Consider the following 27,407-nt stretch of genomic DNA (forward strand, 5'->3'; position numbering starts at 1 on the left):
AGATTTTGAAAATAACAGTTTATTCCATAGATCAATTTTAAAGCAGGGAAATTACTCATTATGTAACTATATGCCCGAAGACAAGTTTTTTTACAGCCAAGTGCAGCAAAAACAAACATAAGGTATATCAATTAGGACAAGTATGTAATCCTTGGCCACTGAAGATAAACATGCTCTATGATTTCTAATACAAGGTATTCTTTGTGTGATAGAGAGGGATACAAATTTTCTTGTGCTCAGATGCACATCACAACCTGACAATAGGCACTAATCAGAAGTATCTAAAGATGAAACTGATTGTATATTGCTTCTTACAACTTACTCTCAATGATAGAGGAAAATCTTTTAACTATGAAACTTTGAATGTTCTAGGATTAGAACATTTTATGTATCTTTTATTTAACTATGAAACCTATTTTTATTTTAAATTGATTTGCTTTTCAATAAAATATGAGCTCTATATTTCATATAAAGAGTAGCTAAAATTTCTAGATAGAAGTTCCTTCAGCTCAAAGTTGTCCTGCTGGGTGAACAAAACTGAGAAATGAAGGTGGTTCCCAAGACCTTAACTAGATTCCAAGCCGAATTTTATTTTTTCTAAAGTAAGGACCTATTTTCCTGGAACTCTTCTATGGCTCAGAATTAGGGAAGGGGTGAAGGTATGTGAAAGCAAATTCAACAAATACACTGGGCTACAGAAATATCTCTTAAAGTTGTATTCAACAAGAACAAACCCAAGATTTTGCCAAGTTTGGTAAAAGTTAATGTCTTGAAGGGGAGAGGGACACTTCTTAAGGTGTCCAAAGGAAAAAACACCTCTTTAGGCACCAATTTCGGCTGTAGGTGCATTGTGAAAGCTTTATTCACCTAGCCTAGACCAACAGCTTTCTGAGTAAGTAAAAATCTCCTATTCTACAATTTTACCAGTTATAACAAGGATAATTTTGAACATTCATTGGCCATTATAGTTTAGTAGCTTTTTGTTAACTCAGCAAGTTATTGGCCTATATTGAAACTGAATGAAATTGTGTGAAGATATTTCCATCCTCTACTTCTCAATACTTGTATAGCTTTCAAAATTTTGTAAGAGCAAATATTTGTCTTCACTTTGAAATAAAATCTTTACAAAACCATTGATTTTGAAATGTACTAAATATTTAAAAATAATTTTTTTAGACTGAAATTAAAAGCATGAGGCAGTTGCAAAATTTCATAAAAATACAGACTAATGTGTCATGGCCATTGATGCTTTCATTTTCAGTCTTCAATTTCATTGTCATGACCATTTGAATAGTGATGAAACATCATGGCTTTTATATCAAGAGCATTTGATTCTTTTACTTTTAGTATTCAATTTAGAATTAACAGGGGGTGTTTAGAAATGCAGCAAAATGGGGAGTGTGTGAATGATAGAGGAAAATCTTTTAACTATGAAACTTTGAAGCCTGCTAGCGCTTGCAGCTAGACCTTGCAGGACAATATGTTCTAAACCCTAGGTTGCTGAAAGAATTATGCATATATATATATAGCCTATATATATATATATAGGCTATATATTGGATTTTGTTCCCTACCAAACAAATTTAAAGTGAATCTAAGAACTTGCAGGCAGAAGGTAGTTTTGGCTTCGAATTTTTGTAAATGGTACCTCTGAAAATCTGCCTTCTTATTCTTTTGGGCCAAGATACGTGCATTGAAAGGCTAATTCAGATCCAAGCAGATTTTTGTAACAGTGGAAAAAAGGACATATACTTCTGAAATCTTCCATCATGCACCATTGAGTCAAGGAACATGATTTGTAAGTTCAAAGCCTATCTGTGAAAGAAAAACCCATCTGTCATTTTGCTGAAAATTTGGAGGGGGAGGGTGGTACTGGAGTCCTCTAATAAAACACCTTGAAAATCTTATCATAATAAGGCTTCAATCAAGGTAAAAACGTCTGTATTTCTTCTAAAAACTGGCAGCAAGACTAAGGGATATAGAAGGGATCAAGGGCTTCTTTTGTGCCTCAAATAATAGAGGTTGAAAATCTTTGTATGATTTCAGTTTAGACAAGGTGTCACATTCCTATCTTCCTATTAGAGTTAGTGGTGCTGGAGTGGTGAAGAGCCTATACTTATGCTGGAATTATACTGACTGAAAACCTTTCAAGATTTTGGTAGAAAAAGAGCAACAAACCTTCCTTCCTACTAAAAACTTGGTAGGGGTGATATAGCAGATTTATGTTGGTCCTTTAGTCATACCGATTGAAAATCCTTGCATAATTCTAGTTCAAGCAAAGGCTTTATGCTGAAAAGTTAGCAATGGGAGAATTGGGGACTGCTGTGGGGGGTTCTGATTTTCTAGTCACACAGGTCAAAAATCCTGATATGGTTCTGCTTCAAATAAGATGTGACATGTCCACATTTGTAATAAAAAGTTGAGAGTGTAAGGGATAAAGGGCTGCTGCAGGAGTCAAATGGCTACTTTGCTTTTTCAATCATAGAGCTTGAAAAACCCTCTATGAGGGTTTTTCAAACCCTCTAAAAACCCTCTCCAATTCAAATAAAGAGCATAATGCCTACCTTTTTTTGAAAATGTTGGGGATCAACAAATCAAATTTGCAGCTTCAGTCATACTGACTAAAAGGATCTGTATGATTCCAGTCAAAGCAAGTTCCCACATACTCATCTTTCAAATAAAAAGACCCCTCCCTCTGGTCTTCGATAAAACACAGATTGAAAATCTTAATATGGTTCTCATTCAAACAAGACACAATATAACTATCAATCTGTTAAAAGGTTAATGAAGTAAGAATTGTGGCTTCTCAAATCATGCTAATTTGGTTCTCAAATCATATAGATTGAAAGTCATTGCACAATTCTGGTCCAAACAAGTTGCAAAACACTTATCTTTTTGCTAAACAGATTGCATTAGGAGAAGACTAAAATCAACTTGGACTTAAGGTGGAAATTTGGCATTGGTTCTGTGACTTGTACTGATTTTACAAGTATTTTTCTTGACTTACTAATTAACTCTAGAGCCTTCACTGACTACACATGCATCAATATAAGAAAATCTAAGAAAAAAGCTTTCAATTATTATTTCAATAACTTTAACACAGCAGATTTATTTTCTTGTTTTCAAATTCCTGAGAAACTTAAAAAAAGCCCAGTAGAGTTAGCAATCTATTGATATAGTCAATGAAAGCTTTTTTTCCTTCCATTTGTTCAGTAATACACTCACTGAAAGATCCGTAATTACTTGACAAGAAAAAGACTTTGTGAAACAAGTACAAGTTATGATAAATTATGCAAATCTTCACTTTTTATCCATTTATATACTGAGTCACAACTTTACACATATGTGCAGCAAGTCACAACAGAGCTTATTTTTGCATGAAATCAAGCCTCAGCTCGTTTTCATCCCAAAGTAGGACTTCAAGTTCTTCATTAATCAATAAAAAATGTTGACAAGAAAATACAGGACAATAATGACAATACTTGACAAGAAAAAGACTTCATGAAACAAATACAACTTATGATACATTATGCAAATTTTCACCTTTTATCCATTTATACACTGAGTCACAACTTTACATGTATGTGCAGCAAGTCACAACAGAACTTATTTTTGCACCAAATCAAGCCTCAGCTCAGTTTCATCCCAAAGCAGGACTTCAAGTTCTATCAAATTAATGCCCCATGGTGAGAATAACTTATCTGTGGGTGCATACACTTAACAATAAATAAAAAATACTATCTCCAGATACTAAAATATAACAGTTTAAAATAGGGATGAAACCTTTTGCTCGACAGTGAACAGATTTAAAAATTTTTAACTGGATATTTTTCGAACACATATACAGTGTTTATCATCAGCAGTAAAAGCAGTAACAATCAGCAGTTTCACTGCTGATGATGAACACTGTATATGTGTTAAAAATATCCAGTTAAAAATTTTGTATCTGTTCATTGTTGATTAAAAGGTTTAATCCCTATTTCGAACTGTTATATTTTCGTTCGTCATGGAAAGGCAGTGTGGTCTTCGAAGTTATATACTCAAGATACTGAAATAAAAAGATTACTCTTCAACTCTCTGTATGGTAACAAAAAACAAAACTCCCAATAAACTCAAAACAACCAAATAAAGAATAAATAAAATAAAATGGGGAGCACTCCCCTGAAAATAAATTAATTGTTACTAATTAAGTGATTCTTTTATCTAATTTCATAATTAACCAAGGATTTATTCAAATCTACATTGCAACAAAATTTGTTCCAATTATATATCATGCCATGTAGTGGTGAGAAAAAGGGCCTCTCAGATTTTATTGAAGCCTGATGAACTAGAGAACTGCCATGGGTCAAATATGCATGTAAAACTTGTTTATCATCCTCAAAAATATGTTATGCAAATAAAAAATAATCAGGCAAAAGATCAAGTGGAAGAATATTTAAAATTTGATTAATGCTTTTTGTTGACAATTTACCAGGGTAAGAATACAGGCTAGGCAGACAATTTATTCAATATACACAGAGCTTTATTTTGTTACCACTGAAGAAGACGAATATGAGTTTTAAAAGTGTTCAAAAAAAAGAATGGGACAGTAATTTATTTATGAATGTACAGAGAATGATAAAAAGATTTAGGGTAAAAAATGGCAGAATAAATTTCAGATGATTCATCATTCCAATATTTCTTGACAGTTTAATTCAAAGATAAATTGCATGTCCTTTAAGTGATAAATTTGAATCCATTGTTATCCCAAGATATTTAATATTATCAACTCTTTCTATTTCTATGGAAGGCCTGAATATTAATCATCATAATTTCCAATGCTGTTCTCCCAGTACAAGAGAACATAATGAATTTTGTCTTAGCACAATTAATTGACAATTTATTTCTTGGAAACCCTAAGATATGCCTCTTCAGTGCTGATTCAACCTGAACTTCAAAGATCCAGAGTCAGGGCTACTGAGATTGCATGCTGTGTCATTGGCAAATAATTTGTTAAGGCTAAAATCTTCAATGCTCTTACTGATACCAGTCACACAAAGAAGAAATAGCATTGGGCCCAAAACAGAGCCCTGTGGGACTCCAACTGACAGAGATATTGACGAGGAAGAAATATCATCTGTCATCATACTGATTTTGGTTTTTAGGCAAGAAATTACCCAGCTATTACCCACAATTATCAAGTTTAGTATACAATATTTTATAAGAAATTGTACCAAATGCCTTTTTATTGTCTGTAAAAGTTGTAGCAGGAATATCACCTTTGTTGAGGGTGTCATGAACAAACTAAGTCATTGCCATAATAGCATGCTCAGTTGAGTGGGACTTCTGGAACCCAAACTGCATCAGGGTAAAAAATTCAGGTTTCATTAGAAAACTAGGACTTCTGGAATGTAAACTGCGTCAGAATAAAAAAATTTCGGTTTCATTAGAAAGCTAACTATATGGTTATATAGGCAATTTTCAAGCAACTTCCCAAATGTAGACAGGATTGAAATTGGCTGATTGTTTGTTGGATTCTTTGCATCTCCTCCTTTAGACAAAGAGATAATTCTTGCAGATTTGAAACAAGAAGAGATTCTTCTGGTTTTAATACAGAGGTTGAACACATGAGAAAACAGGATTATAATATTTGGTGCAATGCACTTCATTAGTTTAGTAGATGACCTGTCAATCCCTTCTGAAGATGCACTCTTTAAAGCTTTGTTGTAAGTAATAGTTCATCTGAAGTTACAGGAGTAAGAAAAATGGAGCAATTGTGAGACAGGTGAAGATATGATTAAAAGTCCTCTCAGTTTTATTTTCCAGATGACAGGTCTGGTTGGTCCTAGCAGTTGACACTGTTTCTTTGCTGATTTTTGCAAAGTGTGGATTTAATGCATTGATGACTTCCCTTTCCCTGTTGCAAGTTTAGTTCCAACTTCAGCTATTAATTCAGCAAGAAGATCATGGGTCGTATGCTTTCCTAAGCACTTATTAATTATTTCCCATGTCTTCTTGGGAGACCCTTCTGCATCAACAAATGATTTGGCAGAGTATTGTCTTTTTGGTGGTCTTTAATTAACTATAGATGGATGCATTAAGTATGCCTTATATAACAGATTCTTATTTTTTTATAGCAATCCAGGAGATATCCAAGGCTTAATTAGCTTCATACAATTTCTTTTTGATATTTGGTGCAGAGGGAAGGTGTTATTGAAACAATATTTAAACTGATTCACAAAAAAAAATTCAGCAGCAAAATTCCTTTTTACACAGTCGCCATCCAATTATTTTTATATCCAATATACACCTCACCAATCAAGTTCCCAATCCTCAAAGTAACTGAAATTATGTTTGTTTTATGTTCAAGTTTCTGTTCTCTATATGTTTCACTCCTTTGTAAAAAGTAATATCTGTTTGTCCAACAGTTCTAGATGACACAATAGCCACTACCAGAATATAGCACAAAACTTCCCAAATTATAAAACAGCTGCTAGTATGCAATTTTACCATCTAATTCTATATAATGTGCAATTTTTGTCAACAGTAATTGCACTTTGTCCAATTGGCATATAGAGAATGTTGAATATAACCAAAAGAGATAACAATATCCAAGTTTGTCTTTATGTGGCCAACTCAGGAGGCATTTAAATCACCTTAAATTGGCTTATAAATAGACGAAAATATTACACGTTAATCTTTATAGAAAATGGGGGAGGAAATGGAAACCAGAAATCACATAATTTTCAATGGAGTTGACAAAAAATAAAAATTACAATTTTATCCTTCCATCCACAAGATTTCTCTAATGTTACAAAAACGTCTTCTAAAGACTACAGAGAAAACCAAGTACCTTAAAAAGTCTAAAAGCCAATTTGGCTATTCATAAAATATAAAAACAACCCATAATTGTAATTTTAAATGTTCATCTGAGATAGAGAGAAACAACTAGTTTGTACTTTAGGGGGTAGAAGTTAATCTTGTAACTGAGTTCAACTATTGGGTGGGGCTGGTTTGAGTAGTAGAGATTGGGGGCTTGTATTGGCTAGGATGGATTTTCCAAATTGCAGAATCAGGTGTTCAAGCTGGACTTTAAGTGGAGATAAATTCTGTTTTACAAGGGCTTGGTCATAGGGTATGTCATGGTTTTGGAGTATAATCCTTGTTGCTCTCTCTGGATTAAGTCTATGTTGTGTAATAGGTACACCATACAGATAGCAGATGGACCCCACACCAGGAACGCGTGCTCAAGCAACAGGCAAACATAGCACATGTAGGCATGGAGAAGACTTTCAGCATCACACCCAAAGGCACTGAAACTAGTGAAAGTTACTCCTAAGATTTTCATTTTGTTCACAATTAGGAAAGAGACTAGAGGCATATCTATATTCTGCTTCAGAGGGTTGAAACAAATTATCTTTGACTTGGCAATGTTGATGGTAAGGTCATGACTTGAGCATTTGGTCTTTAGCTTAGCAAATAACTGGTCTGAAAACTGTTTTGTTATGATAGTGTTTTCAACTAGGTAAGCAAGAACTATGGACAGATCATTTACAAACTTGTAACAGTTGTCATGATAACTAAACAGATTTAATTACAGCCAGGAAAATTATTCCAGCTAATTTTGTGCTTTGTGGGGCCCTGCAAGAAGTATCTGACCATGATGAATACGAATCGTTTTTGTGGAGTGCTAAGACTTTTTTTGGGGCCAGTTAAGAAGTCAAGTGTGTTGTTTGACACCCATTTCCTGGAGATTCATGCCTGCAGTCAGGTGGTAGATTAGGTCAAAGACTTTTCTGAAATCTGGAGCACAAATCTCAACAAAAATGTCTTTTGTGCAATAAAAGAGTTTTCTTGACAAATTTAAAAAAAAAGGCAAAACTAAACAGAGGTAAATGAAAGTCTTATCTCTCAAGAAAAAGATTTTGGGACTCACTCCTTCCTACACTTTAGAGCAAATTCTCAAAATAGCTGCAAACAGAGAAAGAGGTGGGTAGTTTAAATGGTGACATCAAAATGTATTTTGTAAATCAATTCCCTTATCCCAAAGTAAAAATCCCCCCAAAACCCCAAGGTTTGGACTTGTGTGCACTTCTTCTATAATAATATTATAAATTCTCAACAAATTCAGAGAAAATATGTGCCTATTTTTTATTTTAAATTGATTTGCTTTTCAATAAAATATGAGCTCTATATTTTATATAAAGAGTAGCTAAAATTTCTAGATAGAAGTTCCTTCAGCTCAAAGTTGTCCTGCTGGGTGAACAAAACTGAGAAATGAAGGTGGTTCCCAAGATCTTAACTAGATTCCAAGCCAAATTTTATTTTTTCTAAAGTAAGGACCTATTTTCCTGGAACTCTTCTATGGCTCAGAATTAGGGAGGGGTGAAGGTATGTGGTTGAAAACAAATTCAACAAACACACTGGGCTACAGAAATATCTCTTAAAGTTGTATTCAACAAGAACAAACCCAAGATTTTGCAAAGTTTGGAAAAAGTTCATGTCTTGAATGGGGAAAGGGACACTTCTTAAGGTGTCCAAAGAAAAAAACACCTCTTTAGGCACCAATTTCGGCTGTAGGTGCATTGTGAAAGCTTTATTCACCTAGCCTAGACCAACAGCTTTCTGAGTAAGTAAAAATCTCCTATTCTACAATTTTACCAGTTATAACAAGGATAATTTTGAAAATTCATTGGTCATTATAGTTTAGTTGCTTTTTGTTAACTCAGCAAGTTATTGGATCTTGAAACTGAATGAAATTGTGTGAAGATATTTCCATCATCTACCTCTCAGTACTTGTATAGCTTTCAAAATTTTGTAAGAGCAAATATTTGTCTTCACTTAGAAATAAAATCTTTACAAAAACCTTTGATTTTGAAATGTACTAAATACTTAAAAATAATTTTTTAAAGACTAAAATTGAAAGCATGAGGCAGTTGCAAAATTGCATAACAATACAAACTTATACCTCACAGCCATTGATCCTTTCATTTTCAGTCTTAAATTTCATTGTCACGACCATTTGAATAGTGATGAAACCTCATGACTTTTATGCCATGAGCATTTGATACTTTTACTTTTAGTATTCAATTTAGAATTAACAGGTGTTGTTGAGAAATGCAGCAAAATGGGAAGTGTTTATAGCTCTGAGTAGTTTTTTGGAGAAGAGAAGACAATCTATTTTACCTGAACAGACCAACCACAATAAAAGCTTTGAAAAAAGTAAAATTTGACTTAATAGTCCTCTAAATTTGAATAAAAGCTTTGTAGGCCATGGTAAAAGAACTTATAGGATGTAAGTCAGATTCTGAGCTAAAATTTAATTTTTTTTAAGTTAGGAACAAATTTCCTAGACTCCAAACTTTTCAGGTAGGAAGAGAGTTTATATTTAATTTTAAAAACATTGTCATCCCAATTGAAAAAAAAAAATTATATATATAGCTTATGATTACATCAGTGTATTAGGCAAGGGAGAGGGCTATGATCTAATTGCACTATTAGAGCCTATTATGCATGGAAAGTGTTGAATAGAGCAAGCAAATAGTATTACTCTTTGTATAGAAAATACCTATAGAAAAAAGTACTCTTTTTACTGATGAACAAGATTTACAGCACCAGTCAATGGACAGTTGCAAACCTTCCAAAGAGTGAACCAAAATCTTGCTTCAAGGCAAGAAGCAACAAGATCAGGTTTTAAAGACCAGCCTGGAATGGTACACTTATGGATTCACTGAGCCAAAATTGCTTAATTCTTGACAAAACAAAGAGAATTGCTGATACATATCAAGGCAAAGTCTCCATTATATTTTGGTAATTTGGTTGATTTATGCATAAGGCAGAAATAAGCCTGAACTTTAATTGGAATAAAACCTAGACAAGAATCAAACACATCAGAACTCATTCTAGCCCAAATTGTATACAGACAATTTCTACTAGCTTATTCCAAAACTGTTAAGTGTATTGTATATGTTTATGACAGATACATTAGAATTAGATTATTTATCCAATATAAGGCACTGTCCAAGTGCTTGAAGCCTTACCCTAGACTCACTATTGATTATCAATTTGTTTAAAATAGTTAGTATTATATAGGGCAAAAAACAGCATGCTAATCATATGACTAGCTATAAAAAAGATTTAGATAAAAGTAGCAGTGAAAAAAATCAAGTTTAAACCAGTGTGATAGAGATTTTACAGTGATTGAACTACTTGATTGGTAATAAGCTGTCTGTGATTACTAATCTAGGCTTTAGTCAGCAGTTTTGAGCAAATATATCACTGTTCATATTATTGACTTAGCCTACCAATAAAGTGAACATGTCACTTTATGTCTTTTTTATACTTTTTATGAATTTAATAATTAATTCTATTGTATTCAAATTTTGAACTCTTAAAAATGATTATTTTTCAATAAAAATATGAGTTATTGGTTGTTTTCTGACAAAATAATACTACATTTTCTCAGTGCAAAAATTATTTATAATAAGGTTAGTTTAGGCCAAAAAGTGCTTAAATTTGAATTTGTGATAGAATTGACTATTAGGCTATATTCATAAAGAGCATAAAAAAAGGTGTCAAGTGGTATGTTCACTTCATTGGTAGCCCAAGTCAATAATATGAACAGTGACATATTTACCCAGTTTTGTCTTACAATATTTTACCCTCTCCTCTACCTAATGTGCAGATATATAGGCCTAGCCTAATTATATCCTAAGCCTAGGCAATATTTTGTTTTGTTTTTTTCTTGATTTTTCTAATATTGATTAAACTTATAGGCATTCAGTTGAAACACAAATGACACATGACAAATTTTAAGGGGAAACATACAATTTGGGCAACAGATTTATAGTTTATGGGGGGGGGGGTAGAAGCTTAGGTCTAGTGGAAACTGCCCTCAAAATGTTTTAATCATAGAAATTCAGCATATGGTGAAGAATATTTTTTCATTAATAGCTTTTTCTTAATAGGCCCAATTGTACAGTAATACCCAGGCAGCCTATAGACCAGTCTTTTATGTAATTTTCTAGAAACACAACCATTGAATGACTTAACTTCACAAGGATTTTCGCACCTCTAGGCGTAGGTCTTTAAATTTGGTCACAACCAGCATAAAACGATCCAGGGTAAAGGCTGCATCAGTTAAAAATAGTTAGCCCATCATGGTCTGTAGATAATTCAATCATGAAACTTCTGTGACAAGTAACCTACTGTACGCCAATAGGCATTCAAAAACGATAGTAAGCCTATACCTTTCCCAGAAATAACTTACTTTTCATGGGTGAAAAATTCTAAACCTAAGTTTTTGAGTTTGAAGTAGACACATACCTGATCAAAATTTCTTCCAACGGCAACTTTCAAATTTTTAAATTTGCCGGTGAAAACTAAAAGTGTCCATAGATTGCAAATGAGCAAGCCGCTTCCATGGAGGATCGGCTGCGACTATATTTTTATAAAAATTGGTACCACCCCACCAAGTAACGGTAGTTTTACATTAGTTAGATAGACCTGTCATCCCAATTTACTCTCAGAGTATATATAATTATAGTGGTCAATCTTGTAAGATTGTGAGAAAAATGGAGTTACCCTGGGTTAACAGCAAAATCTGGCAACGAATCCTTATAGAATATTATCTCTAATCTTTTTTCTATATCTGTTGGTCTACTTCAAGTTTGAAACAATGTAAACTTGTTTCAATATGGTTGATTAATTAGTCTACCCAATCATGGAAGATTATACATTTTTACCTTTAACAGCTTATCTTGCTGAATGGCTACGTGAAATAACTGTAATATATATATTTTTTTTTTACGTAGCCGCTATTCAATAGCAAAAGCTACTTAACATAATAATGTAAAATGGTCTGTTAATATACAGATTAAAAATAATCTACTAATTAAAAAATTCCCAAAATCCTTCTTGAAGGACTTATCACTGTTGAATAACCATTTACTGTGCAAAAAAGTCGATAATAAATTTTCAGTGCCAAAAATCTTTTCCCGGTAATTTTGAGAATCACAATCTGTAAGTCTCGAATTAGATCCGTTGCCAAATGTGAATTCACACTGCATATTGTGCTTCTAAAACGCTTTTGATACTGCTGCAGAAGATCCAGATTGGGGCTACTGAAGATCCAGAAGATTCAGAAGATCCAGATTGGGGTGGACTGTACTGCATGTATTGTTACACTTCAGCCCTTTAGATTGAGTATCGATGGTTGTTCTTTGCGTCCATTGTCTCTTTCTAGAGATCTTTCCCATTTTGATCCCTTTTTTTGTATAACAAGGAAAAAAAAACAAAGACACGTCGATCCATTTAATTTTTTTAAGAGGGTCATGCCTGAACCTGAACACCTAAGAGAGACCATTTTCGGGGCTGCACGTCTGTATTGGAATGATCTTCCCGAGGGTATCTCTTATTAATATTAGTTCTGTCTATTTTTTTAAAAGAAGGTACAACACAAACTTACTTTCTCGAAGTAGAAGGTAAAGTATTAGCGGTATATAAGGTACTATAAAAGCATTTGGTATAAATGGAATATCTCAGGAAGGGTGGATGGTATTAAGTTGAAATTCCTAGAGGATGTTGAATTAGCTCATAAGAAATCACGGGCATCCAAGCTGTCAAAAGGGATTGTCTGCAATATTCCAGGATTAGTTGAGGACATAAAGTTGAAACTTTCAAGCAATTTTGAGAGGATGTTAAACTAAATCCAAAGACATTATTTGCAGTTTGATTGTAAAGAGGACGTTTCAAAAACATCTCGAGAATTCATATAGGCAATAAGGTGAAAAATTCAGAGAATAGTAAGGTGAATATTGAATTAAATCTACCCAGATGGTCCAAATGGCCTGTTTGTGATATCTACGGAACAGCTAATGATATCGATTTGAAACTTTTAAGAAATGTTCAGGGGAATGCTCAACAAAATTAAAAGACATAGCGTGCATCCAGGTATTCAAAATGATATACCTGAAATACTTCTAGGAAAAAAGTTGTTAACTACTAGTTCAAGAAATTATAGAGGTTAAAGCAAGATTTCGCTATACATTCTATTTTATAAAATGGTATGAGTTTGGGTTATCGGCATAATTTGACAACAATCCTTTACAGACTGGCATCTAATCGTTTATTCACGCAAGGTCTATAACAGCGTAAACTTGTTTCATAATGGTGAATTATTTGGTCTGACCAATCATAGACCATTTTATATTCTCACACTATGCAGTTTCTGCAACTGAACTGCTATGTGAAGCCACTGAAATAAAGATTTCACACATTCAGTCCGTTTTATAAACTAATTACCGTAACAATGTGAAATGATCTTTTAAATATTAAGCAATAGATAATCCACCAATAAAAAAATTTCCAAAAATTTGTCTTGAAGTGCCTATCACAATCAAGTAAGCGATTCTTGGGCAAAAAGTTGGGATTTGCTCTTTACATACCAAATTTTTTTTCAGTAACCCTGAACATCACAATCCCTAAGACCTGATTAGATCAATCGCCAAACCTGGATTCACACCGCATATTGGTACTCCTGAAACGCTGTTGGGACTACTTCAATAGATGTAAATTATGGCTACTGGGTGTTATGTACTGACATGTACTGTTACCGGTGCCTCGCTTCAGTCACTTAGCGATCTGTGAGGCTTAGTATCGATGGTTGTTTTCAACAAGTACATAAATTAAATTCTTTCCGAGGATCTTTCCCATCTTACTCCTCTTCGATTGTTTAACAAGTAAAGAAACGCCATGATCCATCAATCCATTTAATTTCTTTAAGGGGTAAACATCTAAAACTGGACATTTAAGAGACAGATTTTTTGGGGCTGCACTTCTGTATAGGAATGAACTTCCTGAGGACGTTTCCCTTGAATATGTTTGTGTCAATTTACTCCAAAGAAGGTACAAATTACATTAACTACCTCAAAGTCCAGCGAGGTAACGGGCCTGTGGCAGGTAAGACATTACGAAGTGTTTGGTATAGTGAATCTGGTTTTTAAAAATTGCTAAATCAGGTTCAGACATAAATGAAAATCAGACGTTTTAACGGAATGAAAACTTCAGAGTATTTTCATGCACAATTTTGTCACTGATAAAGGAGAAGAACATATAAATTGTTTGTAAAATTGTTTTCTTGTACTTAATTGGCTTAAGAAGGAGATTTTGTTTTTTATCTAAATACAAATCTATTGGCAAATCTAGAATATTTGCCTCCAATACCAGTTACCTACCCTACTATCAACTCAAAACAGCATAAAGTAGCTCAAGGACTATCTTCTAATAATTGACCTCACAAACACCCAAATAAGCAACCTAGTTTAAGGACCAAGAAACTGTCTTTTTAGATGTGCACTGCCAGTTGGCTCTACATCTTATTGTATTCAGAACCAATACAGTAAGAGGAGTCGAAAATTCAGTTTTAATGCATGCAGAAAAGGCAATAAGGCAGTGGTGTCGTTTCCCTTTGAATTAAAAGGGCAAAATAACATATGTAGGCTCCCTAAGGGCTCCATATATGTTAATTATGGTCAAAAATGGCTCTGAAGCTTGGGCGCTCCGAAAGGCAGATGAAGATTTGCTAGATGTTTTCCAGAGAAATTGCCTACAGATTGTTCTGGCTACCCGGCTGAATGACCATATCTCAAACAGTAGGCTGTAGGAAAAGTGTGGTTCAATCCTGCTTTATAGGGCTATAACAAGAGAAAGGTTGAGATGGCTAGGGCACGTTTTGCGGATGAAGGATGACCAAAGATTGTCCTTTTCTGCCAGCCGTCTAGGGCTAAACAGAAATTATGTAGTGAGCGGTTGGGGCGGGAGGATGTTGTAAAGAAAGATTTAAAGGATATGGGAATTTCCTGGGAGGGTGCAAAGAGGGAGGCTTTGAATTGATTGGGCTGGAGGAGGTGCGTTGTAACTTTGTTGGCCTTAGGCGGCTTTCTTCTCTCCAATCAACGTGAAAATGTTAGGGTAAGTAAGCTGGACTAAGGGGATCTTAACAAGAACACAAAATTATGGGAAAAATATGGAGATATTGATTCTTGGCAGTAAAATGTAATTGTTTTTATGCTGATCTTTTTACAGCTCAGGCCATGGAGAAACATCAATTAAAAATTTGAAGACCAAGAAAGCCTCAATTAAGACAAATATCCATGGAAAATTCTGATTGTGTTGATTCGTAACACCCTTTCTTCGCCTAGGTAGTAAAACATATTTATTTTTAAAAGTTCACCTTGGCATGCATTTACATGCATTAGTCAAAACGAACTATAATATTAAAATGATTCTCTTAATGAAATGCTTGATTATAATACGCGTATTTCCAAGGATGTCTACAAGATGAGGCTCAAGATGACTTCTACCCTAGAGAACACCAAAAACTGGTTACCTCCAAAATTCTGTTGTAAATAATTATCAAAAACGAACTTGATGCTAATAGAAACTTTTGACTGAATTTTATTTTGCCGAAATAAACAACAGTCCAACTTTTTAATTCTTAAGCAACAAAACTGAAATTATTTTCTAAATAGGTTATTCCTATAATTAAAAAAAATTGTCAATTTAAGACGAACTGAAAATACTAAACAAAAACAGTTTTTAACTGCTTTATTTTTAACTACTTAATAAAAGTAAAGAGCTATATTAAAACCAAAGACAAGCAGAATCAAACTCACGTATTGACTTCAAACTTGAAATGGAGAGAGATTACTATTATTGGGTAAACGGTAGTCAGACCAAGCATTAAAATAATGAAATACGCTTCTTTGATTAATAAATTAATTTTAAAACGGACAAAAATTAAAACACATAATCAAGTCAAACTTAAAATAGACATAAATTACAACAAAGAAATTTAGGGGCTGTTAGGGTAAAAGCCCTCAAAATTTTCTAAAGGTCTGAGATTTATTTATACTTTGTATTTATACTATATATTTTAGTCATTTTCTCTTTCATCATTATAACATCCAGTGCGATAAGACTGTGTAATTAAAGAACAGAGTGGCTTCCCTGTATTTTTATTTTATTTTGATCATGGACTGAGTATAAAAGATGTGATCATAAAAACTTCAGAACTGGCCTATTCAATCGGCAATTCAAGGTTCTGGCGCTCATTTTACAATTCAAAAGTAATTGGAGGGCGAAAAGGCCGTAGGACAAGGAGAGTAAATTATAAATCTTTCAGAGGATTTTATAATTCTATAATCAGAGAAGAACGGCTAAGAGTCTTAGGCTGAAATTTCAAAAAATGCCGTTGGGAATAATGAATTAAATCAAAAGGCACTATGTGCACCCAGTTTGTCAAAAATGCCTATCTGAATGCTAAAAGATAAAACCTAGTTTACCCGTCGCCCGTTGCTGCGATCTTAAAAGAAAAGAAGTTCAGGGAAAATTCCCCTCTGAGAATCTCCCCGCAGAAAATCCCCCATTTTAAAAACTCCCCTTCCAAGGAACATTTCTCCCATGGCCCTGCGGAAAAGTATACTCCATAGAAGATCTCCTTCCCAGCAGAAAATTCCCCTGTCCATTAATAACGATCGCATTGTAAATTTAAAAGTATTTGAAAAATTACGATAGAAAATTATCCCTGTTGATCATTCTCCTCCAAAAAATCCCCCACCCATGCAAAAAATGTCTCCACGAAGAACCCAAAATGCATTGAATCGATAAATACAACACTTACTTTTTTTCAATCATTGTGCTTTCCACAATACAGGTATTAGCCCACTAAATATAGTTTTCCTTTTCCCAACATTTATATAAATTACCTAATTGATTTAATGGCACTTGGTATTTACCAAGTGGCAAATAACGATCGAAATTTCTGTCGGTCTGTCTGTCCCGGTTTTGCTATTTTGGGCACTTCTAGATAGGCTAGGACGACGAAATTTGGTAGGCGTATCAGGGACCAGAATAGACTACATTAGAAATAGTCTCTTCCTCGATTCGACCATCTGGGGGGGGGGGGGTAGTGGAGGGACGGTTAATTAGGAATAATTAGAAAAAATGAGGTATTTCTAACTTACGAACGGGTAACTGGATCTTAATGAAATTTGATATTTAGAAGTACCTTTTATCTAAGAGCTCTTATTTGAAATCTCGATCGGATCTGGTAACATTAGGGCGAAATGGAGGGGGAGCCCGACATCTTGGAAAATGCTTAGAGTGGAGAGATCGGGACAAAACTTGGTGGGAAAAATAAGAACAAGTCCTAGATATGTCACTGATATAACCGGAACGGATCCGCTCTCTTTGGGGGAGTTTGGGGGAGGTGGTTAATTCGGTTAATTCGAAAAAATTAGAAAAAATGAGGTATATCTAACTTTCGAACGAGTGATCAGATCTTAATGAAATTTCATATTTAGAAGGAAATTGCAACTCAAACCTCTTATTTTAAATCCCGAACGAATCTGGTGCCATTGGGGGAGTTGGAGGGGGGAATCGGAAATCTTGGATAAAGCTTACAGTGGAGAGACCGGGTTGAAACTTGATGAGAAGAATAAGCAAAGGTCATAGATGCGAGATTGACATAACCAGATCGAATCCACCGTCTTTGGGGGAGGGCGGGACATAATTCGGTAATTTGAAGAAATTAGGAAAAATGAAGTATTTTTAACTTATGAACGGATGATTGGATCTTAATGAGATTTGATATTTAGAAGGATCTCGTGTCTCAGAGCTCTTTTTTGTATCCTGATTGGATCTGGAGACACTAGGGGGAGTTAGAAGAGGAAACCGAAAATCTTGGAAAACACTTAGAGCGGAGAGATCGTGATGATACTTGGTGGGAAGAATAAGCACATGTTATAGATACGTTATTGACAAAAATTTCATTTTAATACGTGGACGGGTTTACGCTTGTCAGTGCCTGGGGCAAGAATAAAATTTGGTAGTCTCCGGTCATCAAATCTATTATAGATACCAGAATATGGTTATTTCCCTTCTTCAAAAGAATATATCTATTTATTGTATATTTAATTAATTCTTTTACTGTTATTACACTAGAATGGAGCGCTAGAAACACGGACAAAAAAGCTTTTCTAATATTTTAATTTAGGGAAAACTTTCTGTATGATGACCTGTTCCTTGCATGGAGTATTTCCTTCTCGCCTTTCTAGAATGATTAAATTCATTACGTGTTTTCCTTTGTCTCCAAGAATTGATGTGTAGAGGAAATTACTAGAAATTGGTTAAATATTATTTGCACCTGCTTCTTAAGTAGTGCTTTAGAGGGAAACATCAGGTAATATTGGGGATTGTTCTTAACGCATTTTTTGTAATAGAGTCTTTTACTCTATCGAAACTTGAGTTTGCTATCAGAGATTAAATAAAAATGGGAGTATCTACATGGCTAGAATAGGTTACACCTTCATATACGAGAAAAAAAGTATTTCTTTTCCTTTTCACTATATATAATTCTACACTTAAATTAGAGGCATTATTGAACGAGCATACGCATGTACATAGGCTACAAGATGCTTAATTTGTATTAGTGAAATATATTGAAGTTTTATCCTGGAACAAGAAAACTAAACGACACCAATTTTTTATTATGCATACAGGTTTTATTGATAAAAAATCTAAAATCATGAAATAAAAGAAAAAAGGAATTAAAACTCAACAAACGGGAAAAAATGTGAAAAAAGTTAATGCAGAATAAAATACAAGCAAAAAACAAGCATGAATTAAAGAAAGGCAGGATCCTAGTAAGCAATGTCAAGAAGGAGGGTGAGAGTTGTTATTAGAGGTAAAAACTTATCCACATTAAGAGATATTTCTGAGAGGGTTTAATGAGAATTTAATGTGTATGTGTGTGTTTGCGTGTGTGTGTATGTGTTAGGGGGGTGTTGGTCTTTGGGTGTTGGTGTGTAGGTTTGTGTATGTTTTTTTGAGTTTGTGTGCGCGTGTGTGTATGTGCTTGGATTTCGAAAAAATTCAGCTCATCTCTGTCTGACTTTTGTAAAAAAAAACTCCTGCTGAGCGATCTCAGACTCTAGTAGATCTCCGTATGAGTCCGGTAATATTATATTCGTCTTTGAAAATTCCTTTTATTTTATTTCTGACTTTTGAATAAACATTCTAAGCTTTCGAGTTGTTAGCGTACACTAAAAATAATGGAAATATGACAACGTAATGCCATAGAGTATTTGATTGAACTATTCGTATGTTGGATATCATCCTAAGAAATGAATGCCTCAAATCCATCCCATAAACACTTCATCATATTTTTTCTTGAAATGTCACATATTCCCATTTTGGGGTCCTACACAACTTTTGACAGTCGCATCATACATTTCATTGTTGATGATATCAGGTTCATGAACTGTATCTGTTGGTAAGACCATGATGGTAGCAGTAACGCTTGCTGGTGCTTTGTTTTTCATCAATTCATCTTTACATTCCTTGGTAATATTGTCTGTTAAAGCCCCCTTTTCTTTGTCTGTTAAGAAATTGTTTTTATTACACAAATTGCAGTTTTGGCACGTGGATAAGATATAGGAAATGAAACGTGGTTGGGGAATAGGCCTGTCTTCTTTCGAATGCTAATGCCATAAAGGTGGTGATATGGTCTATCAATGAGTAACATGTTACGAGCAGCAGTAGCAAAAAGTTTGCCTTCGTTATTTTTATCATAAAGTATCCCAAAAATGCCTTTGGAATTAGAAGGATGCCAGAAATTGCTGTGTGTCATCCATAGTTTTCGATGGTGGCGTGAATTGCCTTGGACTATCATGCTCTACAGCTTTACGTTATGCTGGGAGGTCTTAAAAGTTTTTTTTATGGAAAGTGGACTGAAATTTAACACTCAGTCAAAGAAACAGAATATTTTCTTCAAAAGCCCTCAAAAATATCTCTTAATGTGGGTTAAATTTACCTCAAACGAGATTATGCAAAATTCGAAAAGAATATTATTCAAACGTTTGCTCGTCAACCAGGAATACATAATATTGGCTAAAAAACGAGGTAATTTTTTTACTAAGACCTCTCAGATATATCTCTTAATGTGACTTCAAGTTGCCTCAAATAACAACACACTCCTCCCTCCCTGGAATTGCTTGCTAGGGCTGTTTCATCGATAGTTTGCTACAATTATGTGAAGTGCCTTGGACTAACATGTTCTGCAGCTTAGAGTTAATTTGAAAGGTGTTAAATTAATATTTGTCGATGGAGGGAGGCTGAAATCTAACACTCAGTCAAAGAAACTGGCATTTTAATTAAAAGATCCCGAAAATATCTCTTAATATGGCTTAAATTTGCCTCTAAAGAGATCGTGCGAAGTATGAAGAAGAATATTATTCAAATATGCGCTTGTCAACCAGAAATGTATAGTTTTGGCTCAAAGAAATGAGGCATTTTCATTAAATCCTCTCAAAAAGCTCTTACTATGGCTTAACTTTACCTTTGATAACAACCTTCTCCCTTTCTCTTTAATTGGTTGCTGCAGCCCTTGCCTTTCTTTAATTGACGCTTGTTTTGTGCTCAAGTTTTATTCTATATTAGCTTTTTCACGTTTTGTTTTTCCGTTTGTTGAGTTTTAATTTCTTTTTTCTCTGATTACCTGATTTTTATAAATTTTTTATTAATAAAACTTGTATGTACAATAGAAAGATTGTGTCTTTTATATTTTATGTTCTATGACTTTTGATCGCATATGAAGGTGCACCATATTCTAGCCATAATGATACACTCCCTTTTATTTCATTTCTGATAGCCCATTCAAGTTTCAATAGAGTAGAAGACTCTATTACTAAGAAATACGTAGTAAAGAACAATCTCCTTTATTATCTGGTAATATCCTTTAAAGCACTACTTAACAAGTTGGTGCACATCACACGTAACCAGTTTCTAGTAATAATTTTACTCCCCTACATGTCAATTATCGCAGGCATAGGAAAACACACGATCAATTTAATCATTCTAGAAAGGCAGGCAGGAATTTCTCCGTGCCTGGAATTGGTTATCACGTAGAAAGTTTTACCTGAATAAAAATTTTAGAAAGGCTTTCTTGGTTGAGTTGTCTATTCCTCCATTTTATTGAGGGGAATTGTGTTTTGAATTCTAGTGCCGGCAAAAATCTTTGGATGATAAAGGTTCTGGGGGAAAAACCATGAATAAAATGTCTCGACGAAGAAAAACGCATTGAAAGAAAAATGAAATCTCTTAAAGTATTATTTAACATCCCACGACTGCGTTATTGTTGCGTAACATGCCATGTGTGAACCCTAATTACGCAAAATCCCACATTTGTGTCGTCATTACGTAACAGTCAAGTGTGCACCACCATTACGTAACGCCCACGTGTCCGCTGCCATTACATAGCACCCTCGTGTGTAACCTCCTCAGTTACAGGCGGAGATTTCCCACAGGCCCCTGTAGAAACATGTCATGTGATATTACGTCATTCCCCATAAATCTATCATGTCAAACAAGATTGCATCATCCTCAACATAAGTAAACATTCCCTATTACATAGGCTCCTCCGCTTGACTAGTGGACTCTAACAATTCCTATTATATAACATCAAAAAGTAAACAAACCCTATTACGTAGGAACTGAAGAACCAACAAAATCCTGATGTAAACAACACCCTATTATGTAATTAAATAAAAAAAATTTATTGCAAGTAAGGAGCAACACTAAAACTTAAAACGAACAGAATTGTCCAGTATATGAAAGGTGTTGTCCCCTCCGCAACGCCTTGCTCTTTACGCTAAAGTTTGACTCTTTCTCACAACTCCACTTTTTAAAACAATGAAAAACTTTAGCGTTGAGGAAGGGACAGCCCCTTTCATATACGGAGTAATTTCTGTTCGTTTTAAGTCTTAGTAATTTCTTAAGCCCTTGTAATTTCTGGCCAAGTATTGTGGAGGAAATGAACCCCCTTATTTACGCAGTAATTTCTGTTCTTTTTAGTTTTTAATGTTGCTCCTTACTTCCAGCTGATTTTTTTGATTTCCTCATTGTTTTTCTTAAATAATGCTTGAAAATCCTGCAATTCCTTCATTGAAGTTCTCTTCCCTCATGATAAATTCCTTCATGGAGAGTTCCTTCCATGTAACCACCTCCCCAATCCTCCACCCTCAAAATGAAGAAATTCCCATGTAAACGTCTGTACACTTCCCAAAAACCATTACTATATGGAAACAATGGTCAAAGTTTGTAAATATTTTAGCCCGTCACTCGGGGACTATGGGGGATTAAGTCGTCCCAAAAGACATAATTATTAGGTTTTTCGACTATGCTGAACAAAATGACAATCTCAGAATTTGGATCAGGTGACTTCGGGGAAAAATGAGCGTGGGAGGGCACCTAGGTGCCCTCCGATCTTTTGGTCACTTGAAAATGGCACTAGAGCTTTTAAAATCTTTTAGAATGACCCTTCTTGCGACATTGTAGGACCACTGGGTCTATACAATCACTCCTGTTGAAAAACAAACAAAACAAAACAAAACAAATAAACACGCATCCGTGATCTTCTGGCAAAAATTACAAAATTCCACATTTTTGTAGATAGGAGCTTGAAACTCCTACTGTAGGGTCCTCTGATACGCTGAATTTGATGGTGTGATTTTAAGATTCAATGACTTTTAGGGGGTTTTAATGTTTACCCCTATTTTCTAAAATAAGGCAAATTTCCTCAGGCTCGTAACTTTCGATGGGTAAGACTAAACTTGAAGAAAATTATGTATTTAAAATCAGCATAATAATACAATTCTTTTGATGTAAGTATTGGTATGAAAATTCCGTTTTTAGAGTTTTGGTTACTATTGAGCCGGGTCGCTCCTTACTACAGTTCGTTGCCACGAACTGTTTGACAACCAAAGAAATCCTGAAGTAAACAAACCCTATTACATAAGAACCATGGAAGTCCAAAGAAAACAAACCCTATTACATAACATGCAGCTACATCTTGAAGTAAATAAACCCTACTACTTAACAACCATCGAAAGTATTTATATAAGTAAAAAATCATATTACGTAACAATCAAAGAACGCATATGCATGAGTAAAAAAACCTATTACGTAACAACCACCTACATCTTGAAAAGTTTCTAAGAAAAAGTGCCAGGATCTGGATTCGAAGGGGGTAGGCTCTGCTCAAACAGATTGACCCCTTACTACTTGTGAGTACTTTCAGGAAATTCGGGTAGACCCTGAAGAGAATCAAAAGATAATATGGGCACACTGATTGTCAAAAGACTGCAGCAACAATATCTCAGGAACTGCTGATGGTATTGAGTTTCAATATTAGTTACATTATTAAATAATACTGTAAACTTTCATGGCATGTTGAACAGGGCTAGGAGGACAAAGAGCACCTCTTGTCTTTTTTAGGTGACCTCCCTCATTACTGAGGGGGTCCTAGCCGAATGGTTGGCGAACTAGGTTTGAAATCCTTTGTCCGAGGGGCGGGGGTTCGATTCTTGGTGTGGCAGGTTATTTAGTTTGGAAGAGGAGTCAGTACCGTGACTATGTGTTCAGCCGGAGTCGATCCGGCTCTAAATGGGTATCTGGAGAAATCTGGGAGGGTAAGAAGGAAGGGTGTGTGAAAGAAGGAAGGCTGGCCCCCAACCCCCCGTCGTGCTTCTTGGCTGAAGGGCCCTGCAATGGAGATCAGAACTGCCGGTTTGGACTTTAAGGGTCTAATGCAATATCCTTTACTTTTTCCCTTTCATCCTCGTCACTGGTCAAAATTTTTATACTGCATCTGGGCTAGCAATAAGAGGAATTTTATTCAAAATAGTTCAAAGTCTAATAACTGTGCCCTGGGGATACTATACCCCCCCCACAGCCCCTGGCAACAAGGCTGTAAATTATGCGATTCGCCCATTGTATATACATAGAATTTGTCATTAGACAAATTCTGACACATCATGAACCAGATGCTCCCCCTTTTTCTAATTAGAAAAAGGGGGAGGATCTGGTTCATGATGTGTCAGAAAAGGCTAATGGTAGTGAGGTGAAACTTCCGGGACTGTTGAGGATGATTATCTAAATCAAATGACGTATCAATCTATGTGTATCAAGTTTATCAAAAGTGCATATCTCCAATATCCTAGGAGTGGCTAAGGGTATCAACATGAAACTTTCAGGGCCGCTATTGCTGCTATTTCTGTGACTGCAATTATGACTACTTGCGACTGCGACTCCAGGACTTTTTTTTAAGACTTCCAGTTATCTTGATTTTTATGCTGAGCCTTTCATCCAGATCCTCCTTGGGAAGCGGTGTATCCCCTTCTAAAAATCAAGACAACCTTTTTACACTAATTGCTTCTGACGGATATGTCGAAGCTTAATGAATATACATATTCAGAATCAGCATGAAATTTTTTTTTTTAATATTATGCATTCATATTGAAACAATATCAAGACCACGTTATATGTGGTCCCAATCGAAAAGGCATACCCATTTACTCTTCATCTTCATGAAATATCCAGTGGCCTAATTTTGTCATAATCCCTGGGGGGGGGGTAAAGCTGGAGCCAATTTTGACAAATTAAGTGAAAATGACAGTAAAAACTGAGAAATGAGCCATTTGGTGCCATGTACTATAAAGATACATTGTAGTTCTATAAAGGTAAATATTTACTAATGAAAACTGATCGGTTTGTGCTGATGCTTAAATTATGTAGAACTATCATAGTCTTGACACGATTTTTGAAGAGGCTAAATTTCAGTCGGGGTGGGGGTAAACTTGAGTCGGGGGAGGGGGCAACCCGAGATCTTGGAGGAGCAATAGCCCTCCTTTCTGACCCATAGCAATTTGCGCCTAAATAAATATCTGATAAATATCTGATGCATAGGCTAAGGGGAAATTGGTTTTCACCAAAATATGGTTTTCGATACCAGAGTCAGTGCCCCGTAGGCTCCAAAATTAGGGTATTAGCTTGCTCGCCTTGGAATCCAAGGGGATCTAAATTGTGGACAGCAGCTTGCTAATTCCAGTGTTCCAGGAAAACTAACAAAAACAATAAATTGCACTATAATACTTCCCTGTAAATCAACCATGAATATCTAGCAAAAATAAATGACTGATTATGATGACAATATGCTTTTGATTATTTGGTGGGTAGGGTTTGGTGGAAGTAATGCGTCAACAGAGATTAGTCCCTCGTTTTCCCCATCTATCCTATTGACTTCTGTTTTCCTAGCGTAACAATTTCCACAGATAATGTTCCCATCGTCCCAGGTACACATGGAGGCGCTATCTTTTCGCCTATAGTAATTTATAATCGGCTCCCCCATGTCTAGATGCCTTTAAGGTTTCCATACCCTTTCTCTTTCCAAAAAATATAACTACCGCCTCTGCACACTTTTTTGGTAAATCAAAACTGTACAAGAACATGGAGAAACCCTTCCGCACATGCAAATCAACATTTTTTGAGAAATGTGGTCAATTTGTCATGCATCGAATGTGTCAAATTTTCTTTATATGCGTAAAAAAAAGAACGGGTTTCCGCCTACTGATTATCGAGGTTGTATGTCTCAAAAAGCCTCTTTTCTCTATGAGTAGAAGCCTGGCTACGAGCACCTCTGGGTTCGAGCCTGGTATAAGATGTTTCTTTTGGACTTTTTTGGTCAATTTTTAAAAGAATACGGTATCCAATTTCCTACTCAAAATTATTTCTAAATAGAATATTTGCTGCATCCGCAAAGCCTTTCGGAAAAACTAGCACAAATAGGTAAAGGAAGATAGTGTTGTCTCTAGGTGAGGAGGAGGGGCGAGCAAGCGGGGACGACCCTTCCCAAGCGCAGACTCTGAGTGGGCGCCAAACTGATTTTTCTTGTCAGTACTATGATTTATTCATGTTGTGGTAGTAACGGCGGGGGGGGGGTTCCTTATGACAACGTAGAAATGGAAAACTAAGTACGTGTCTGTTTTTATAAATGCTCAGACTTAAGCAATTCTACACACGGCTAAATATGTTAAAGAACTAAGAGAGTGCATAGGTCCCAGAATTAGTATCGTCTTTATCTCCTTTTTTTGGTTTCATCATTTTAAGATAAAACTTCGCATATTGAAGCAAAAATAAGCCAAATTATATATTACTTTTAAGCAACATAATTGAATAGTTAAAAAAATGAAAAAAAAATGACTAGAACTTAACAAGGGTAAATATATCTTGAGGAAAATGTGCTGAATTACAAATTGCTTTGAAGCAACGAAAATGAAATCTTTGTGTAGATTTATTCTATAGGACATAAACCAAATAGCAAGACAGCAATCCATTTGATACCCCGTTAATTGTTCTTTCCAAAAATAAAAATTAATATTGTGGCATTTGCTTCTCACCTCCTTTAATGAGGAAGATATAGCACTAGGCTATTTACAAAAGCTTGATTTTTTTTCTTTTTTTTCTTTTTTATAAGATTTGTTTTGTTAGAGATTAACTCAGGAAGAGAAATAAGTACAAATAATTATAATAATATGACAAAAAAGGTTGGCTTTTATGTATTGCCTAGGACTTTATCGGGTTCCGACAGGGAGCTGGGACGAAATTACGGCGAAAGTGATTTACTCACATGATTGTATATTTTTCTATTTCATTTTTGTCTTGTGACATAGTTTATCACTAAAATTTAGCCCAATTAAGAAAAATAAGTTGAAAAAAATAGAGTAAAATAATAAGCTCTTCTAAGGTCGAAAAAACGTTTCGAGGGTAAGAACTAAAATATTAAAAAAGAGCGCTAAAAGTGCCTCAAGTGATATCCTCATTTCTTAAATAGCTAAATTTAGAAAAAAAATTATCAAGTAATTAGATGTTAGGCTACAATAGTTTTTATTCGATAGTTATTCCTTGAAAATCATTTAATAGCTAATCAAAAAGCTTTGTTTTTGTTTCATACTGAACTAGTAATCTCTATGGAAACATTGTCCTCTTTTGGCTGAGCAAAAGGCTTCATAATATCGTAAAAATTACTTACTTGGTTCAATGTCAACGAGAATTCCTTTGAACTTTTAAACCTTTATAATCTTTCATAATCTAGAGTCGACTGAATGAGTCACATTGATTTTCAAATAAAACAATTTTTCTTCCCTTGTGACTGGCGGATTTGAAAGTGCTCGGGTAATGTATGACTTATACTCCAATTGCAAGTTAATTACAGAAGGTAAGAATAACAAAGTAAACTATTTTAAATTTTAATTTATGATTATTTTGTTATCAGTTACAGTAAAAATTACCATGAGCACCAAGTTTTCTTAATCCAGAATACCACATGATAACAACAGAGCATATCTATTTTTAAATCATTCTAGAGTAGCCTAGATCATTTTCAAAAACATTTATTGAATGTCTTTAGATATTTCAGGAGGATAATGGTAAAAATCCCATGGATTCCTTGCTAAGGATGCCTCTAGTGAAGCTCAAAATATTCTGTCCCTTCATCTCATAATGACATTAAAACTTAAAACCAACAGAAATTA

The 27,407-nt window shown here is 34.8% G+C and overlaps 1 protein-coding gene across 2 annotated transcripts in view; it reads right to left on the reverse strand.

Moving 5' to 3' along the window:
• LOC136030888 (G2/mitotic-specific cyclin-B2-like) overlaps positions 1 to 27,054 on the reverse strand; it is a 72,958-nt gene extending 45,904 nt beyond the window's left edge. The window contains exon 1 of one of the 2 annotated variants that reach the window (XM_065709981.1): positions 26,906 to 27,054. The gene's annotated coding sequence lies outside the window, so the exon portion shown is untranslated. Of the gene's footprint in view, positions 1 to 11,304; positions 11,390 to 26,905 lie in introns of those variants that run through there. The other variant, XM_065709982.1, reaches the window with a different exon arrangement.
• Positions 27,055 to 27,407: the final 353 nt, after the last annotated feature.

The sequence above is a fragment of the Artemia franciscana genome, chromosome 9 (genome assembly GCF_032884065.1).
Source record: "Artemia franciscana chromosome 9, ASM3288406v1, whole genome shotgun sequence".
Taxonomy (NCBI): domain Eukaryota; kingdom Metazoa; phylum Arthropoda; class Branchiopoda; order Anostraca; family Artemiidae; genus Artemia; species Artemia franciscana.